Below are 9,137 nucleotides of genomic sequence, written 5' to 3'. Positions count from 1 at the left end.
AATGAATAAATAACATGTGGTGGATTCATACAACAGAATATTACTCAGCTTTAGAAAGGAAAGGGATTTTGACACATGCACAGCCTGGATTAACTTTGAAGGCATTATGCTAAGTGAAATAAGCTCATGACAAAAGGACAAATATAAGATTCTACTTGTATGAGATATGTAGAGTAGTCAAATTCATAGAGATAGGAAGTAGAATGGTGGCTGTCAGGTGCTGTGAAGAGGGGAAGATGGGGGTTCTTGTTTGACAGGTATGGAGTTTCAGTTCCGCAAGATGAAAAGAGCTCTGGAGATGGATGGTGGTGATGATTGCACAGCCATGTGAACGTACTTAATGCCACTATGGACGTGTAAAAATGGTTAAGATGGTAAATACTTATGTGTATTTGACCACAATTAGAAATAATAAATAGACAAATAAAATTGATTTTTAAAAAGCCATTTAATACTTATCTCCCCCTCCTAAACAATAAGCTTTCCAAGGATAGAAGCTGTGTCTACTTTTTCAGTGTTATCTTCCTGTACCTGGCATGTAGTCATCGCTCCATATGTACCTCTTAAAAATAAGATAAATGAGTGCATGGCAGGACTAGATCATCCTCTTTTTACAGGGCCACTGAATATATCTGTGTCTCGGCTTCACATCACCTCTTGAGACCCCCCTACACCAAGCAGGAAAAATGTCCACTTCACTGTGTAATTTTCATCATTCAAGTTCTTATTTCCTTGATATCTGCCTCCACCCAGGATGAGGGATGATGAGCCCCCCCACCCCCACACACCCTTCTAGGGAATCCCCCAAGAAGCATGGCCTCATTCTTTGGCCTCAGAAGAACAATCTTATCAGAATATGATATCACAACATCAGTACACTTTCCAAAATCTTGGTCATTCTATCTGATATAACCCTACCATTAGGACAAAAACCATTCCATTGGGAATAGCTGTGATGAACTCAGGACAGTTCTCTACACCAGTGAATGGAGAACAGCACGTCAGTGAGTCCTTTCTAAAGTCTTCTGTGTCAATACTCAGTTCCTGTAAGTAACTACTTGAGCCAAAATACCTGTAAGAATTGACTCTGTAAGATCACACCATAGTTTTCACCACAGGGTACTCTAAACTCACATAGAGTCCCCCAAAACTGTATGCTCCCCGTTTCCTTTCCTCTTAAAAATTCTAGAACATGAAAGAGAATCAATACAGTTTTGACCCAGCCATGCACAACAATTTACACTACCTATGTTACCAGGCAGGACATTTATTTTTCAATCTTAAATATTTTGATTTAGATTAATGACACTTGAACTTTTCCTCAAAACTTGTGGAACAATTGGTAACCAACTGGTGTATTTCAACTGGTCCTAGAACAAAGGGACCATCTTCCCTAAATAAATATTAACATTTTTAATTTTAATTAGATATCAAATAGATTTTAAGTTTAAATGGTAGGTTTTATATTTCTTACCCATCACGGTTACAGAAATCTCTGGCTTTGATTTTTAACCAAGACACACATTATTTATACACATGCCCAGTACTTAGGTGCTCACCTTCTTGTTAAATCTATACTTTTAAAAAAATATCCATTCAATTCTTGCAGAAAATATCAACTGTGTATCAGTTTCTTTATTAAAGATATTATATCTTTATTAAAGATACTTTAATATCTCTCTCCAATATTTAGTAATACCTTTTCCAATCCTGAATTTTTATAACAGAAGAAGCCAACAACAGCAAACAGGAAATTGTCAACCTCATGTCAGAGCTTATAGTGAATTTTTGAAAACTCACAGCCTAAATCTGTAAATCCGGAAGTTTTCTTGTTTTATTTCTCTCCCCAACAAAATATACTTATTGCCTCATTGTAGCCAGAAAACCTGGGGAGACAAATCCGTCTTCTACTCTAAGATCCTTCCCAGATTCCAATCACCTCTGAATCATACTGAGGCCACTTTCTACAAGGGTGACCTAAGCAAACCTTGCCACATACATCATCGTCCCATATCACACACTGAGATAAGATGACAACTGCAGACATTTAATCTTGTGCAAACAGTGATCTCTGTTAGAAGCCACTGAAATAGAAAACTAAATTTCTGCTGCTTTTGAAAAAATTCAGGTAGATGGTATTACCTGTCTTGTGACCTGAAGATGCTTCTTGCTGTGTGTTTCCCACACGATGGTTTGTACCAGGAAAGGACGTTGTCAGCATGCCTGTGTGATTCAGGGACTGCAATGAAAATTGAGCCATCAGGAACTGTTCTTTTTTGGCAGGCGTCCCAAAAATGTACCAAATCATTCAGCAAAGAGATACTACACAGAGGTGAGCTACAGGAGCCCTGGAACCAGCTAGGTTCCTCCCCAGCTGCTCTGCTTGCTAAGCACATGGCTGTGTGCAAGTTATTTAATCTCTTGCTGTCTCTGTTTCTTCTTCTATAAACTGCGGGTAACAGTTGTCTTTACTTCAGAGAATTGTGACAAGGGCAAATTGAATAGTGCATGCACAATGTTCACAGTATCCTGTGAATGGTTCACGGTTTACATGCACTATTTTACATTTAAAACGTAGTATCCTTACTGCATACCCAGCATGCAGTAAGGACCCAACGAATATTAGCTAATGTCACTATTTGCTTCTTTCTTTAATTGATTTCTAGCTCCCACTGTTTTCAAGGACCTTAGCTTAAACCCGATCCTTTACATTACACATCACCTCTTCTCCTCTCCTCTCCTCAGTTACAACCAGAAAATGAAATGTCCCCTCCCTCCTCAGCTGAACAATCATTTATATTCACCTGCTCTATCGGGGCCTAAGAGGAAACCAGCTATGGAGAGAATTCAAAAGTAGAAGGCCCGGTGAAAGGTCTCTCAGGAGTGCGAAGGCCATTTTTTCACTGGTTTGCTCTGCAGAGGAAAATAAAATGGACCTGAAACAATTGCTCTGAAAAATGAGTTGGGGGTGGGCAAAAGAATCTCATTCAATATTTCTGTGTGTGTGTGTGTGTGTGTGTGTGTGTGTGTGTGTATGGTTTTTTTTTTTTTACTATGGGAGACCAAGATGCCTTAAGTCTGTGGCTTCTCTTCAATGCAGGTAAATTGTGTGCCCCAAGCCCACTAGCGGCTAAACTAATAAATTGATCTAGTACTAGTTTAGTCAAAAAGTTGTTAAAATGAATGAAAGACTCTAGGCTGTTTCTTTCTACCTAACACGGCTCTATCTTGCTCAGTTTTATTTGGGGTTCTTCGTGTGGGGGCACACAGAGGAAGCAGATGGGGAACCTGTCAAAGCTTAACTCTCTGCCATTGAACTACTGAGGAATTAAAAGGTAACTACATCTAGTAGCCTCACCAAATGAAAGGCTATGCTAAGATCACCGTGAACATTATGAATGGCAGTGAAGCTCCATATAGCTTAATGAGAAGGAGTAGTGAAAACAGTCAATGATAGGAAGTTCCATTCACTTTACCATCCTTCTCTGAAAAACTCCTTAGGGGTGGGACATGGTCTGAAAGGTAAGTATGAGGACACATGTGTCACTTAGTGATTGTCCTGAAGTAGATAGCACCCCAAGTAGGTGGGCTTAGCTGAGAAGGGTTGGGGGGACAGACAGCCCACTATATCTATTTGCCCCATGAAGCACGTTGCAAATCTTCTCTGCAGTCTTCTGTGTCAATATTTATCTCCTATAAACAACTGCCCAAATGTTCTTCATGGTGGGGAAGGGAGAATGTTTACAAGAAGGGGCTGTTCTGTGTGAAGGCACCTCCTTCCCCTGGTCCCAGCAGGCTGTGACGTGAGTTTGGGCTACTCCTGATTACCAGTCATTCTCCTCTCTGTGCAAGACAAGGAACGAAGAAAGAGCAGGTGTGCAGTGGAGTTGGGGATGTTGAAGAGTGTTGAGCATAACCGATGGACTTTTCTGTCATTCTGAGAGCTTTCCTGAGAAAAACAATGTCCATGTATATAATAAGCTTGAAATAATAGACTGACGGGGGAGAGATGTGTGGCATGAGTAGCAGGGCATATGGTTGGGGACTCTATACGACTAGTGGGGTAGATTTCCAAGTAGTGCTCATTTCCTTCAGGTCTCTGCTCAAAGGTCACGTTATCTGTTTTACATGAAATAGCCTCCATCCACTTCTCCATTGACACTCCCCACCCACTTTACCTTGGGCATTGTACTCTGACATTCTCATCACCACCTGACATAACCATGCATTCACTTGTCCATCTGCTTCCTCCAGCCAGGACATAAGCCTCAAGAGAATCAAGACTGCTGTGTTCATTGCTTCATAATCAGCACCCAAGACAATGCCTGGAACATAGTGGTGTTCAGTAGATATTGCTGACGGATGAGTAAACCTGTTGTATCTGTTCAGTTTTTACACAAGGCTCCTGGGAAGAGAAAAGGATGCCAAGCATCAACTTTAGAATAGTCTAATCTTCTCGTTTTACAGACAAGAAAACTGAGGCTGAAATAGGTCATGGCTTATGCCAAGTCTGGCTGATGCAGGGAATGAGGCTGAGGCTCCATGGTCCACTGAGCAGCCTGTCCTCAAGAGCATAGACAATTTTGCTGAGCACATCTGACATATGACAGGGTGATGGAGAGCAGCTGGAAGGAAATTTCCTGGGCACGCCTGAGACATTCCCCAAATGAAAAGGAGAAAATTGAATCCAGAGACACTGAACAAATGGGAAAAGAAGGAACGACCATGCCCCCATCTGACAGGCTGCCCGCCTGGGGATGGCAACGAGAGAAAGCAGATGGCTGCACTGGCACACAGCAGCTGGCTGGAGCAGTACAAATTGAACACCCTTGGTGAATATCATTAGGGTAAGTGGTGCGCTAAAACACCTAGAGGAAGAACAAGCAAGCAGAACAAACACACACACACACACACACACACACACTTTTAAATTTTCAGTTTATTCTTTCAATTTCCCTTCACTACAAGGTAGGCTCCATGAAGACAGGGCCTTTGTCTGTCTTAACAATTATTAGTTGGATACCTGAAAAGATGAATGAATTAATTATTAAGCATCTCCCATAATAGACATAGTGCTAAGCATAGAGGATGGTTTCTGCATCAGGAGGAATCAGAAGGGGAAATACAAAACCTCCAACTACCAAGTGGTGTGTTTAGTGTTATGAAGGAGCTGAAAGTGTCCCAGAAAAAGCTAGGCTTTTGGGGTCAGGAGGTCTCAAGAAACGCATCAGGTGGTGGTTGATAATTAGCTCAGGTATTACAAGAAAAGCCTAAATGGATCAGAAGTAGAAGAGGGAGAACTGAGAGAATAGCATATGCTAAAGCCAGAAACAAGAGGGGGCTAGAGGAACTCCAAGCAGCACCACATCATGTGGAAGGGACATAGCCTTTTGAATTAGACAGACCTAAGTTCAAATCCTAATGCTGCTCCTTACTACCTGAGTATTTTTGAACAATTTACTCTGTTAGACTGATCTTTGGTACATAGGAAAAATATTGCCAGCATTTCAGGTTCTTGCAAGCATTACACGAGATCATGTTTTCTATAGAGGATGCCATGTTTGAGATCAGGAATTGTTGGCTGCTACTCTAGTGTGGAATCGGGGAAAGGTGGCCTGAACGAGCAGGCAGGGGTCAATTCATCTGTGGCTTGAGGGTCCCAGGAGAATTTTGTACTTTGACCAGGAGGCATGAGGAGGAGTTGCAGGGTTTTAAATAGAGGGATTATGAGAGTGCAGGCAATGAGACTATTTAGTAGTCACTCACAATAATCCTGGAAGGAAATAAAGGTCTCTCTAAGGAAGATGCAATGGGAATGAAGAGGAGAGGATGCACATAGGATACACAGGAGAAAGAATTGATAGGACTTTATTACTTATGGGTCCTATGAAAGGAAGAGACATCTAGAACTATTTCTACTCATACTTCTTAGTAAGCTCTTCAGATCAGGGCCAGAACCAAATTCTTTTTTAACAGCGGGCAATGAAATAAGCATAGGATCCAGAGTAAAGGTTTATGATGTTTTATAGAAAGATATTTTAATTTGAATTTCACGAAAGTATCTATCTGCAATAGATTCCTCATTTCAGTTGAAGAACCATTGGTTTACAACAGTGCTGTCCAGTGCAAGCCACGTATGTAATAGGTGACATTTATGTTAATATTATTTTTTTATTTAACCTTATATATCCAAAATATTTTCATTTTGTGATAGTTAATATTGAGTGTCAACTTGACTGGATTGAAGGATGCAAAGTATTGTTCCTGGGTGTGTCTGTGAGGGTGTTGCCAAAGGAGATGAACATTTGAGTCAGTGGGCTGGGAGAGGCAGATCCACCTTCAACTGGGTAGGCACAATATAATCAGCTGCCAGTGCAGTAGGATAAAAGCAGGCGGAAGAACGTGGAAAGACCAGACTGACTGAGTCTTCCAGCCTATATCTATCTCACATGCTGGATGCTTCCTGCCCTTGAACATCAGACTCCAAGTTCTTCAGATTTTGGACTCTTGGACTTACACAAGTGGTTTTCCAGAGGCTCTCAGGCCTTCGGCTGCAGACTGAAGGCTGCACTGTTGGCTTCCCTACTTTCGAGGTTTTGGGACTCAGACTGGCTTCCTTGCTCCTCAGCTTGCAGACAGCCTATTGTGGGACTTCACCTTGTGACCATGTGAGTCAATAACCGAATAAACTCCCTTTCATATGTACATGTATCTTATCAGTTCTGTTCCTCTAGAGAACCCTGGCTAATACACATTTCAACATACAATCAATATAAAAATATTAATGAGGCCAGGCGTGGTGACTCACTCCCGTAATCCCAACACTTTGGGAGGCCAAGGCAGCTAGATCATGAGGTCAGGAGTTCGAGACCAGCCTAGCCAACAGAGTGAAACCCAGTCTCTACTAAAAATACAAAAAATTAGCCGAGGGTGGTGGTGGGTACCTGTAATCCCAGTAAATCAGGAGGCTGAAGCAGGAGAATCACTTGAACCTGAGAGGCAGAGGTTGCAGTGAGTCGGACTGCACCACTGCACTCCAGCCCGGGCAACAATGCGAGACTCCATCTAAACATATATATATATGTGTATATATATATATGTGTGTGTGTGTGTGTATATATACATACACATAATGTATATATGTGTATGTATATATATATATATATATATATGAGATATATTGCATTTTTGTAATCAAAATCCAGGGTATATTTTACAATTATAACATAGCTGAATTTGTAGTAGCCACATTTTAAGACCTCAGTAGCCACATGTGCCTAATGGTTATAGTGCTGAGTGACACAGCTATAGTGCTGAGGTGGATGGTCATAGGTGATTGAGTGGATGGTCATACTTTAACCACGTCTTAGAAGAAGCATAGCATTGGAGGGAAATGCTTGTTCCCCACTCCCCTAATTTTGCTTCAGAGAGATTTATTCTAAACATACCAAGCCTCTGCTTTACCCCTTACTCCTCTCCTAGAAAAGTAGAGTGAATTTCCTATGGACAGTTTTGGGAAAATAAGCCAGGCATGTCCATCTCAGCAACTCCATCCTTCTCCTTTAAAAAGCCAGCCTGATGAGGTAAACAAGGGACCTGTGCTTCTCCTCTTGAGTACCCCTTCCATGTGGGAAGGCCTACTGTGGCCTGGCACTGCCTTGATCCACAAGGTAAATTCTCCTAGTTCTGAGGTTGTGCCTGCAAGCTGCTTTGACACAACAAGTCATATTATCCAAATTATTCTCTATCATTCATAAAGACAATTCTCAGCCTCCAGCTCTGTCTGCATTAGCAGAGGCTGCTCCTAGGGACAGGTGTAGAAGAACAGGGTCTCTGCAAAGGCATGGGCATCTCAGGAGAAGATTTTTGAGGTGCTGGTGACTATAGCTTGACATTAAATTAGCAAATGGCCTAAGTACACATGTGTGACCCATGCAGAGACTGAGCAGATGCTGGCAGGCCACAAAGTGCTTAGTAAGCACAGCTGTGGTAAGGATTCTATTATAGAAAAAATAAAATTTTCTTTCTGCCATTGTTTTAGACTTCAGGGAAGGTAAAATACTTGCTGGTTTTAAACTTCAAAAGAGTTGAATTCCACGTGTATCTCAGAAAACTAGGGAAGTAAATTGTTAATGTCAAAGTTGTCAACAGTGTATTAGCTGCCCCAAACTCCATTGTATATCCTTAAGAAGAGAATGATGGCATAACTAATCTTGGGGTTTAGTTGTTTTGCTCTCAAACTCAAGAATGAGCCACCACCAAATGTTCTCAAGCTAGTTCATGATTACTTAAGAACATATGGTGGAGACAGCTTCTTAACCTTCAGCAACTCCACAGTCATATTGGTGTAGGATTGTATAACACCTGTAAAAAAGAGAATGTGGTTTCTTTGTAACTAAATATATTCCATGCTCAACTTGTTCAGTTCAGAACTGAAGAAGTAGGTCTGTATAATTCTGGGGCTCATCTTCACTCACACAAAATAGTGCCCTCCAATGTAGCACTTCTAAACAATTATGGTGATATTTTGGCTTCCAACTAATTATTTTTCATTTCACACTTTCTACATAAAGTTCTGAAAAAAATTTTCATTTTGGAGATACATATATATATATATATATATATATATATATATATATATATATATGTATATATATATATATTTTGAGTCGTAGTTTTGCTCTTATTGCCCAGGCTGGAGTACAATGGCGTGATCTCAGCTCACCACAACTTCTGCCTCCCGGGTTCAAGCTATTCTCCTGCCTCAGCCTCCCAAGCAGCTGGGACTACAGGCATGTGCCACCACACCCAGCTAATTCTGTATTTTTAGTAGAGATGGGGTTTCTCCATGTTGGTCAGGCTGGTCTCGAACTCCCAACCTCAGGTGATCTGCCTGCCTCGGCTTCCCAAAGTGCTGGGATTACAGGCGTGAGCCACCACTCCCGGCCTTGGATATATATTTTTAAATGGCAGAGAAATATCAAATCATTCTACAGGTAATTGACTACATTGTCTAAAGATATTAAAATTAATTTGAGTAGAGATGAAGATGTGGAAGTAATCAGAATACACACACACACACACACATATTATATATGTGTGTATATATATATACATATATATACATATATATATAT

At 40.9% G+C, this 9,137-nt stretch overlaps 1 long non-coding RNA gene across 1 annotated transcript; it reads right to left on the bottom strand.

The window, feature by feature from the left end:
- Positions 1 to 2,026: 2,026 nt before the first annotated feature.
- Positions 2,027 to 7,064, bottom strand: LOC105739725. Its single transcript, XR_001115668.2, has 3 exons — positions 6,945 to 7,064; positions 2,805 to 2,913; positions 2,027 to 2,239 (listed from the first exon to the last, which is right to left on the bottom strand). It is a non-coding gene; the product is annotated as an uncharacterized LOC105739725 (long non-coding RNA).
- Positions 7,065 to 9,137: the final 2,073 nt, after the last annotated feature.

This window comes from Nomascus leucogenys, chromosome 5, assembly GCF_006542625.1.
Source record: "Nomascus leucogenys isolate Asia chromosome 5, Asia_NLE_v1, whole genome shotgun sequence".
NCBI lineage: Eukaryota > Metazoa > Chordata > Mammalia > Primates > Hylobatidae > Nomascus > Nomascus leucogenys.
The sequence above is the reverse complement of the archived record's forward strand: the minus strand, read 5'-3'. Positions and strand labels throughout refer to the sequence as shown.